Raw genomic sequence first — 10074 nt, 5'->3', positions numbered from 1 at the left:
ATGCTTACACATCTTATAATCGATCACACTTTCGAAGTGTTAATTTTATAATTCTATAATGTCTTAACGAAAGAAAAAAAAAGATTTAATTTTAACTTCTATTTTTTATAATGCAATCAAGAAGAGGATTTTTTATTTTTATAAATTAAATAAATATAATAATTATCAAAATAAAAAATTTTAAAAATATTTACAATAATAAATATCACTCTCTTATTTCGTTTATATTGTAAACGAGATAATTTTATATAGTGTAAACGAGATAAAAAAATATATTTATTTCGATAAATATTTTTAAAATTACTTATTTTAGTAATTATTACATTTATTTAATTTATAAAAATAAAAATTCCTCAACAAAAAAACAGCCATCATATTATTATAATTATTATTTTTTTTGGTTTCCTATTATTATAATTATTTAAAATTATATGAATATTATTTCCATCAGGACCATAAATCAATGGCCCAAAGTTAAAGACCCAAAGTCGTACATGCCCGACTCGGCCGAAGAAGTTAATTAAGTTGGGTCCGGACTTTTACTCGATGTCCCCTAACACAAGACTTCTTTTATATCAACTTTCTTCCGAAAGCTCACTCATTAAACTTTGAATAACTTTCTTCTAGGGGTGTGTATGGGTCGGGTGAAACCGAATTTGATGTGATCTAAATCTGATCCAAAATATATACTGGATCTATTTATTAGATTCGAACTCGGCCCTAAACCCAATAAAACCTATACACTTTCGGGCCACGATTATACCGAATAAAAATCAGGTGAAAACCGGACCGTTAATATTACATTACCTTTATACCTTCTTATAAGCTAACATGTAAAAATATCCAAATTTTCAAAACTCCAACTATTATTTGATATGGTAAGATTCACTTAAAAAAATATAACAAGAACCAACTCTTTTCTAAAATTAAAGCATAACCATAATCAATACTAATATTATATAATAACACCAAATATTTAAATCAATACAAATAACACAATATTATGCATTAGTCTAAAATCTTATGCATTTTAAACAGAAAACATTAACTTATAGTCTTATAATAACTAATAACACAAAATATTAAGTTTTACAATATTTAAATTCTACATAAAAATAGCCATCATCCATCACTAATAACACAAAATATTAATTGTGTCTGATGACCAGGTCACCGAACCGACTTCGAATGACCTGAACCATGACTCGGATCCGACCTGAAATAATGACCGGGTCTATTTTTAAGACCCTTATCCAACTCCAGACCCGATAAAATCACACAAAATTAGATCATAATGTGTTTGAACCCGGACCAAATTTTCGGACCAAACCGAACCATGCACACCCCTAATCTGACCTAACTTGGAGAGCATACTCATAGTCATAGCTCCCCATTCGTAAGAAGATTGGACGCCCCAAGTGAAAAAATATGTCGAAACATATAAAAATATATAAGACGAATTAATTCTTTATTTATTAAATTGAGTGATTTTGTGAAAAACCAAAAAAAATATACGGAATAAATATATTTGCAAATGTGTGGGAGTAAGTTCCCTATTAGATTTTATAAAATTTTCAAGTAATACATAACAGTGAATCTTATTGAAAAAGTATAGAGAAACGATAATAATTGCGAACAATATGAATAATAAATTAAAAAAATATATAAAATTAAAATAAAAAATTAGGTTATTAATTAATTATTTAATTTTAATATTTAAAATTTTAAAAATTAGGATTAACATTTAAATGTATTTACACTATGTATAGTTATTTATAATTTTTCTATAATTTCTAATACACGTTCTCATCGTCATTGTTTTCTGATCTTTATCTTGTGCTGTTACACCCCCATCAGCCGTACTGATGCTGTCGTAGCCTTCTGTCGACACTGTCGAAATCTCACTTGGCGCCGCTTTCCCTCCGTAGCAAAGGACGTTGAGCTCTGCATGGAGATCGATCCGCCTCCTCACCTGGTCATGTATTTGAACCGTGAAGAAGTTCCATCAATGTATCTTGATGGTTTCAGTGGCTAAGAGAAGGGGGGTTGAATCTTAGTCCCCTTTTTTGCTTGCTAATACTTGCTGAATTTAGAGGATATTTTTCTGTTTTTATCTTGTCCCTAGCCATGAGACTTTTTCATTTTGTCTCGTCACTTGGCACAAGACATTTTTTATTTTTAGCTCCTGTGCAGTAGAAACAGAAATGGAGTAGGAGAGAGAAAAGATTACACCCAGATATATCCTGGTTCGGCTGCTAAGTGCAGTGCAGCCTACATCCAGTCTCCATCACAAACATGATGGAATTTCACTATAATCATTCAGATTACAAATTGTAAAGTGCTAACCCAACTTACAAGGGGATTCCCACAGAATCATGAAACACAACATATATGAACAAAGAAACTCTAAGACATCTATGGCTTTTTCTTTTAATTTTGCACTCTCTGCCTTTTTCCGCTCTATGGCTTTTTCATACAAACCTCACTTGTTTGCCTTTTTTCATGAGACTCAAGACATGACAAAATTAAACAGAAAAATACTAAACAGAATACATTGAAGGAGAAGAGAAAACTGTTAGCTTAGGTAGCTCTGAGAACTCTGTGCCTTGCACTCTTAAATCTTACTCCTTGCCTCAAACCATGACTGTTCACCCCTTTTATAGAGAAGTGAAGTCTTCACAGTTGAAGCACAAAAACCGAGCTTAGCTTCTTTTCCTTCAAAACAAAACTGGTTCGGCCACAGAGAGAGAGAAGAGGAAACTCATGCAAAACCCAACATGCAAGTACCTCTAGTTCTTCCTTGGTCATCACTCTTCATCAATCCGAGCGCTCCATCCTTGGCTTCCTCTCCAAGATGGATTTCTGGCCCTTGATGCTTCATGATGATGATGACTTCATATGCTCCAATCTCTGCCTCTTCCATCACTTCGCCACTCTAGCTACTTCCTGTGGTGGTTGAGCTGAGTCAGAGACAAGCCATGCCTCCAAGAATCTCACCTTACTGGCCGAATCTTCTTCCTTCTTTTTGAGTATGAAGGATCCGAGATTACCTCACCAAATCTTACTACATATGATGATTATCTCAGCCACAGCATACTTTTGGTTTTCTTTTTCTTGCCATCATTAACTTGATGGTCTTGATGCATGCAGCTTCTTCTTTTCGGTGAGTGTTGCTTCCATGGCTTCCTGGTTAATGACTGAAGAGAAGAGAGAAAGAGATGAGAGAGAGTGTGAAGTTAAAGTAAAAGCAATTAAGTGAAATGAAGCATATGATGGATAGCTTTTACTTCCCTTGCTTTGAGTAGCGTATAGCATTAATCATAATGATTCCCATCAAATTAAAGTCAAGTTCTCTCTCATGTTTCCAATGCTAGTATATTAAGTTTTGAAATCCATCCTTAGCAAGCAATGGAATCCGTTGGAAAGCATGAAGCCTATATGCTTTCTTGGTTTCGGACCAAGCTTGGAAACATTCAGAAATTAATGTTGGGCTTGTTAATAACAAAATTAAATCTGTCCCAATTAGTAACATTTGCTTTCCTGGTGAATTTTGGTTTCGGATCAAGCACAGGAAGCTTTCATCAAAATCAAATATGGGCTTAGTTGCAACAACATTGAGCTTGGCCCTTTAATACAACAATTCAGCCATATAATAGGAAACATGTAACAAGGCTGATTGTTGGTTTTAATTTGGGCTAGCAACATTTTATTTTCCGGCCCAATTAAAAACCTGCATCACAAAATTATTAATTAACATATGTTAAATGAAGATTAAATTAATAATTTTGCAATTAAATATTTTAATAATGTTTGCTCATCACAAATATTAATTTGGAGTTTTCCAAACTCATCATATCTAATGTACAGATATCCAGTGCAAGCATGTGACCACTGGAGTGCATCGATTTTTTGCTACCACGCAAGGGAACCGCCTACCATCATCCTCACTGGTGGCCGTCGCCGGTAGTTGTCAAACCGTTGAAGGAGGAGGTCGTTGCGTCGTTTTTGACACGTCCTTTCAGTAAAGTTACTTCAATGGCCAGTTCATGATGGTCATTTTAGTAGGTATGCAGATGATTATTTTAATTCTTATGTGGATGATTATTTTGATTGTATTGGGTTTAGTTATATATAATTAAAATATACTGGATGTTCAATTCATTAAGTATGCGGATGATTATTTTTGTCTTTAAGTAAATGGTTATTTTAACTAGGGGAGTGACGTTAGTGATGGTGTGTGGTAAGCTAAGCAGTGACGATGAGGAGGAGCCCAATGGCACCGTTTATTTTCGGTTTGAAGAAGAGCAACGTCGATGAGAGTCTTTGTTGACGACCAAACGACGGCAACGACAATAAAAAATTTGGAGAAAAAGCTGGTATTTTAGTAAATTAGGATATAATGAATGATTAAAATTTTTAAATTACTGAATGAAATTTTTTTGTTAAATAATTTAAGTAGAATATTTTTTTTAACTTTATTGGACCAAACTTTCAATCGATTGTTTGTATTGTTTAAATTCTTTATCATCTACCTAACCAATCCAAATCTTATTTACCTCCATTATACAAATAAATTTGACTCCATTTCTCACTACCACAATGTTGTTGAAGGACATTTAATTAGATTTAATTTTATAAATATATAAATTTTGATTTTAATTATTTAATAAAAATTAATTAAATAAATAACAATAAAGAAAATGAGAAGTATCCTAACCCTAAATTTCTAATTACTCCAAAACTAACTCCCTGTTCCTACCTTTCTCTGCTCTTTTCAAGTTTTATACTTTCCTTCTCTGTTCTTTGTTTACTACTGACCACTATGCCACGTGAGCGTCACTGTTGCTGGCGTTGCTATCACCGTCATTGCTGGTCCGGACTTCGCTTCGCATCACTGCTCGTCTGCTCTGGTCTTCACTTTGCATCGCTCATTGCTTCGGTTTGTTAATGGTTGTTGTACGATAAAATTTTGGAAAAGTATATAGAACTAAAAGGTCATCAGCCAAAAACTAAACAAAATCACATTAATTTATATTAATAATTAATTTTAAATTTATAGAATTCAAAATTTAAAAAATTTAAAATTAATTAAGTAAACCTAATTAAAACCTATAAAAGCCTTCCTTTTCTCTCTCACATTAACCTACACACCTACAATAATCACACACACACCTCTCTCTCACCAATGCTGCTGGAAGCGCCAGCGACTTCCATGCTCTCCGGGACGCCCTCAACAAGCACAATAAAAATCCATACAGACAACTCAACCTCGTATTGAACAGAAACGACAGCGTCAGGTGCGGACCCGTGCCCCCGAGAGCCCTCCCGCACCAGATCCCAACCTCCCCACCAAGGTTCTCTCCAAAGACCTCCCCATCAACAAATCAAAGGGCACGTGGGCGAGGATCTACCTACCCCGCACACTGGATCAGAACTCCAAACTTCCATTACTGGTGTTCTTCCACGGTGGCGCATTCATATTCCCGTGCTTCTCATCAGAATAGCCATGAGAGGAATTATAAAAATACATTTATTTAATACAAAAAAACATCTTAATACTTAACAAAAGAAACATTCAATTATATTTTAGTAAAAATAATTAAATATGTATAAAATTTTAAAAAATATGAAATTCTTAAAGAAATAGAGATATTCACATTTGCAATAAAAAAATCGAAAAATATATAAAAGAACATCTATTTAGTATGAAAAAGAAACATTCTGATACTTAGCATAAGAAACATCCATATATATTAACTCGTAGAGATTTTGGATTCACCCAAAAGTATTTGGCTGATTTTTTGCTAATACCCTTTTGGTTCCCTAGCATTGCTTTAAAATTTTATTAGTATTTTGTTATTATTTAGCTAATGGTTATTGTATAGTAAAATTTTATTAATGTGTTTTTATGTTTGGTTTGCTAAGTAGTTTTTATTCATATTGTATTTTTAGATTTTTGTGGAATTGTGAATTATATTTCTATAACAATATTATATTTATTAATAAACTAATTTAGGTTTATAAATTTATATTTTTAGTAATAAAAAAATATTTTAAAAGAACATTATTATTGGAGTTTAAATCTCAAAACAATTCATGCTACATCTTTTAATAAAAAAAGTTTTTAGAATTTAAAGTAAAGAGTGTTATAATAAGAGTTATAGGAACATATATATAAAAAGAGAAATATTTTTTTGAATTGACAAAAAAAATTATTCAATCTTTTTAAAATATAAAACTTTTAAAAAATAAAATTTAAAGCTATATGTTATTATTTAAATTATTATTTTAATATTTTAATTTATTGTTGGATAATTTTAAGACTAATTATGTTTTATAATAATAAAATATAATTATAAAAATTATTGCGTTGTTATATATATTTTATTGCCACAGACAATTTTTTGGATATATATTATTGGGTATGTATATTAAGTTATTGAAAATTTTTGGGGGGACTTCCGTCTATACTAGTCTCCTCTGATGGTTTGTAACAGTGGGAATAATGTATATTATTAGTATATATGAACTACTAATAATTAGCACGAGAAGCTAAGATTAATCACTCTTCTTTTATATACTCCAAAATACAGCATGTGCACAAAAGGAAATTAAAATGTCATATGAAGAAGAGAATTGTACCAGAGGATTCTGGTACGGGTTGAGATGAGGATCGGGAACCTGTGGGTCAAGACGGGTGTCGGACTATCCGAGCGGAGCGCGGGGGGAGGTACCTGCAAAGACACTCCAACGCTCAAGTCAGAATGGATCTGAGAGGTATAAGGTGTGTGGGATGAATGAATACCTGGGGGACGTAGGTCCTCTTATTTATAGGTGATGGTAGTTATCTTATCTTTATCCTGTTGGGATAAGATAAAGGAGACGTTTGAATTCGAAAGTCGGTTAGGAGCTCCAGTGGGCCGGTTCGGGGCCTTTCTGGAGGGGGGAATGGGTAAAACCCGAGGAATCGGGTTTGTCTTTGGATCCGGGCTGGTGGGCCGGATCCGTAACAGTTGCCCCCGCAGCGGGAGGGCGAGCGAGATCGGCCTGTCGCTGGGAGGTATGATGTTTTGATCGTGGGCTAGGTTTTTAGTTCTTCTCGGGTGTTCGTTTGGCCCTTTGGAGGGGGATCGGTGTCTCGGCTCTGGTTTTGCTGAAGGTTCGTCTGACCGTTTTTGGTCTTGACGTGACCCTTCCGTGCCTGCTGCGCCCGTTGCGTTCTTCGAGGCGTGATTTATTAATTGTTTTTTCAAGGGGGCATTTATTGCGAGAGGGTGTTTTCCCTTTTTTGCCCTCACGTTTGTTTTGTTTTTGAGGGGTGTTTTCGTTATTTTTTGCCTAGGGTCAATTGTGTCCTTTTGCTCCTTTTTGAAACCGTCTTTTGGCTTTTTGTTTCGGTTCCCTCGTCCGTTTCATTTTCTTCTCTATTTTCTCTTCTGAAAGGAAAACTCATCATCTGAAACGAAGCTCTTCTTTCCTTTGCGGTTTTTGCTTTTTTGGTGCTGCTTGCTTCTTCTACTTTCCTCAAGCTTCCTTCTGCATTACCAGGTTGGCACGCTTCGCTTTCCTTCTTTTTATTTTGTGAATCCTTGCTCTGTCCTTGCCATGCGTTGTTTTTACTCTTTTACTGTTTGTGTCTTTTTGGGGGGTAGCATTTTGAGTTTTGGAGGGGCTGAGTGCCGCCGTGTTTGTTTAACAGTGGTGGTGAGCCACCGCGCTGGTTTAGTAGTGGTGTTAGGTTTCTGTCTTATAGGGTTAGTAGGCTGATGGTGGTGCTCCTCCCTGTTTTAGGTATGCAACGGCGGAGGAATGAGGGTGTGGGAGCCCCGGTGGCCCCCTCCAGGGGCGTTCCCAATCGCTACGGTTGGGTGACTAGCGATGTGTGGGGCGTTCCGTCTCGGATGACGGAGGACGATCTTCAACGGCTCCGTGATCAGGGGGCGATCTGTGGTGGCGGTGATGAGGAGGGGCGGTATGAGCTCGTTCTTCCTGATGCCGACGAGCGCGTCTGTTACCTGAACCTTCATTCACCCACCGTTCCGGATTGGATGTGGGTTTATGAGTCGATGTTCACTCGGCTCGGTGTGCGGTTGCCTTTTTCGCCGTTTGTTCAAGATCTGCTGAGTCGGTGTTCCGTGGCACCGTCTCAGCTTCACCCGAATAGTTGGGCAGCCGTGCGATGTTTTGAGCTGGTGTGCCGGTATCTCGATCTTCCGGCTTCTGTTCCTGTTATTCTTTTTCTTTTCTTGTGCACTCTTCCGACTAAAGAGGGGAAGCACAAGAAGGGATATATGTCTTTCCGTGCTCAACCTCATCGCCGGATTTTTGGGTTATTCGAGGATTCTTTTCACGGTTTTAAGTGGGAGTATTTTAAGGTGTGTCCTGTTCAGGGGCATCGTCCGTTTTGGCTGACACTGGAGGGCGAGCGCCGGTTTCTGACGTATTGGAACTTTGGTGCTGGCCCGTCGGTTTTGACCAAGTTTACTTATGATGGTTTGTCTCGGGAGGATAAGGATATTGCTAGCGTTTTGTGGTATTTGTTCGGGGAGCGTCCGTTGAACCCTCGAGATGTTATGGGGGATCCCGAGGCTTGTCGAACGTATATTGGTGGGTAGCTTCTCTTTTTTTTTTTGACTTGATTTTTCTTTCTTTTTCCAGTTGAGATGGCTGGTGGGTTGACTTCTTTGGCGAGGTTGAAGGCGGCGATGGGTCGGGAGGAAGGGTCGTCGTCTCCTGCTACTCCTGTCTCTAATCCGGCTGTGGGTTCCCAGGGCGTTTCCCATGAGGTAGTTTCGTCGGGAGTGAGGGCCGAAGCTCGGGCCTCGCCGGGTCCTGTGAATTCGCCTGAGGTTGTCGTGGTGTCGGCTGCCGAGGCTTCCCGGAAGAGAAAGAGGCCCGAGGATCCTAGCAGCGAAACTTTTGAGGAGGAGGGTACTGTGCCCAGTGTGATGGATCGTCGCTTTGATGCTTCCGGTTTTATTGATCAGCACCTGATGCCTGGGACAGAGATGTTTTTTGATGGCTGTGATGTCTCATTTCAGGCTAAGTCGGTGTACCGTGCCCTTCTCCGGTCTGCCGTTGTTGTCCGTAAGGCCGAGCCCGTAATGGCTCAGGTTGGGCTGTTAGATAAGAAGCTTCGTCAGTCGCAGGCTGATGTGGCTAAGTTAAAGGAGGAACTTGAGGCTGCTGGGGTTGCGAAGGAGAAGGCGGTGAAGTCTTCCGAGGAAGCCCGGGCGGAGATTCTCCGGCTTTCCGAGGTTGAGACTTCACTTCGTTCCCAGTTGGCCGAGGAGCGTAAGCGGGCTTCCGATGCGGGTTCCCAGTCGGCGGTGCTTCTCGGTGAAGTGGAGGTTTTGAAGGCCGAGGTTGCTGCCTTGAAAAAGGAGAAGACGGAGTTGCTAGCTGATGCAAAGGATGCAATTGCGGCTACCGAGGAGACGATGAAGGCTCAGGCCTTGGTGTTGGCTCCTGGTGTGGATGTGTCTGTGATGGGGGCCTTCAAGACTGTTCGTGATGGCCAGCTTGTCGACCTCGAGTAGTTTCTATCTGTATTTTTTTGGTTTTTTCTTTAAACTGTTTTTTGAATATTTTTGGATGGCCAAGGGCCGTGTACTTTGGAACACCGTACTTTCGTTTTTAGTAGCTTTTATTGGCCGTCGGGCTTTTTTGTATGTTCTGTAGTTATGTTTGTTTTTCGGCCGTTCGGGGCTTATGTTTTGAGCTATTCCGCGTTTGTTTTTCATTTCCTCGGACCGTTGTTTGGTCGAGTTTTTATGGATATCCGTGTGTTGGGCCTGGGGGGTGATCAGTCCTCCAGTCGTGGCCGTGTCTACGTTCCGTTTTTCGGATGTGTAGGAAAGTGGAAATAGCTTTTAATGGAATTTTTATTGAATGGTTGGGCCTCGTTAAAACCCTCCGTTAACGGCGGGAAAGAATACCCGAGATTAAAACTTAGATGAGAAATCCCTTTAAAACCTTGGAAATCTGGGAGGAGAAAAAATATAAATAAAGTATAAAAATAGAAAAGGAAGAAATAAGGGGGCGACCTATTTAGGTCGGTCCGAGCCGTTCGAG

This window comes from Arachis duranensis, chromosome 4 (genome assembly GCF_000817695.3).
Source record: "Arachis duranensis cultivar V14167 chromosome 4, aradu.V14167.gnm2.J7QH, whole genome shotgun sequence".
Classification (NCBI taxonomy): Eukaryota; Viridiplantae; Streptophyta; class Magnoliopsida; order Fabales; family Fabaceae; genus Arachis; species Arachis duranensis.
The sequence above is the reverse complement of the archived record's forward strand: the minus strand, read 5'-3'. Positions refer to the sequence as shown.